Here is a 1,429-nt window from a genome sequence, read left to right as displayed (position 1 = left end):
GGTGTTCTTCATAGGGAGTGTCTGGGCGCAATGGGGGTGTTCTTTGTAGGGAGTGTCTCTCGGCACAATGGGGGTGTTCTTTGTAGGGAATGTCTGGGCACAATGGGGGTGTTCTTTGTAAATCTGCCAATAAACCCCGCTGACTTGACTGTGGAAGATTGGAGTTGCTATGTATTCTAAGCTATCGATCTTAAACACAACAAGATGGTAGAAGCCTGGGAAGGTTTTCCTTGAAGTGAAAGGTCTAGTGATAAGTCTAATACAACCACAAATCGATGATTTAAAGTCCATCAACCTATGGCCAGGCTGATAATGTCTTTTTGTTTTTTTCCAGATTTATTTCAGGTACTTAGCAGAGAAGTTAATTGTATCGATGCCTGCTGGATGTCAATTTGACTTTCCAGTGCGCTTTCCCACAATTGCCATTACTTATATGTCCTTGAAAAACATCAAGCTTGCCTACCTTAAGCTAGAGTAAAGGAACCAACAACAGAGGAGCCACCTTTGTTGGTTGTCCATATTCAGCTATCTTCTCATTGGCAAATGGCTCTAAAATGGGCAAAATGCAACAAGAAGAAAAATGAATGTCTTCCATCTGTTTTGTGGACATCCTGCCAATCCCTATCCAAATCTCAGCTGCTTCTATTACAAGTCATCCACATTCCACAGAATGATCAGGAATCAGTAATGTGTCGGATACAATTGTTGTCCAGTATACCAAACTTTAGGATTGGCTTCTGTACGCTATAGCAAATCAATGTCTGTTGTATTGCGCTGTGCGGATTTTCCAGATTGCATAGTTTGGGTCTTTTTGTAATCCAACTAAATGGCTGTTGCAATAACCATGTGCAGAAAGACAATAAAAGGATAGAGATAGAATATTTGTATATTTCCATTCATCTCGGTGGGGACAGCAAAACAAGCATTATGTAAAGAAACATTAAACATTAGCCAAGCTGTATAGGCAAGGGAATAAAGAGTAATATAATATCTATTGGTAATAGGTGTAAAATGGAAAAAATTGGAAATGGCTAATCATGTCTAAAATGATAAATACTCACTGTGGATCTTACAATTTCTTCACTTGTCAAATGTGTTCTACCTCAACAGAAGCATGTATTCTTGTGTACAGCATTGTGATAATGTAAGTAATTCAGTAGGTCCATTAGGATGTCTCCAGTCATTTAGGATTTACAGGGTTTAGGTGAACTCTTGAAGTTTCACTCCTGTAAGTGTTGGGATAACCAAACTAGACAATCACCCTTGTCACTTACAACTAGTGGTGGTGTTCGAATTCGGGTTGTCCTTATATTCCACCCGAATATGGCTGTTCGAATGCGCCGCGCTGTGCGATACTACTATATATTCTTGCATAGAGTTTCTCTATCCAAGAATACAGGGCATTACAGGTGATGAATGGGGACAAGTC

The 1,429-nt window shown here is 39.7% G+C and overlaps 1 long non-coding RNA gene across 1 annotated transcript in view; it reads left to right on the top strand.

The window, feature by feature from the left end:
• Window positions 1–879, top strand: part of LOC140340830 (uncharacterized) — an 8,553-nt gene extending 7,674 nt beyond the window's left edge. The window contains exon 3 of the long non-coding RNA XR_011922753.1: window positions 335–879. This is a non-coding gene — a long non-coding RNA (uncharacterized lncRNA). The remainder of the gene's footprint in view (window positions 1–334) is intronic.
• Window positions 880–1,429: the final 550 nt, after the last annotated feature.

This window comes from Pyxicephalus adspersus, chromosome 1 (assembly GCF_032062135.1).
Source record: "Pyxicephalus adspersus chromosome 1, UCB_Pads_2.0, whole genome shotgun sequence".
NCBI lineage: Eukaryota > Metazoa > Chordata > Amphibia > Anura > Pyxicephalidae > Pyxicephalus > Pyxicephalus adspersus.
The sequence above is the reverse complement of the archived record's forward strand: the minus strand, read 5'-3'. Positions and strand labels throughout refer to the sequence as shown.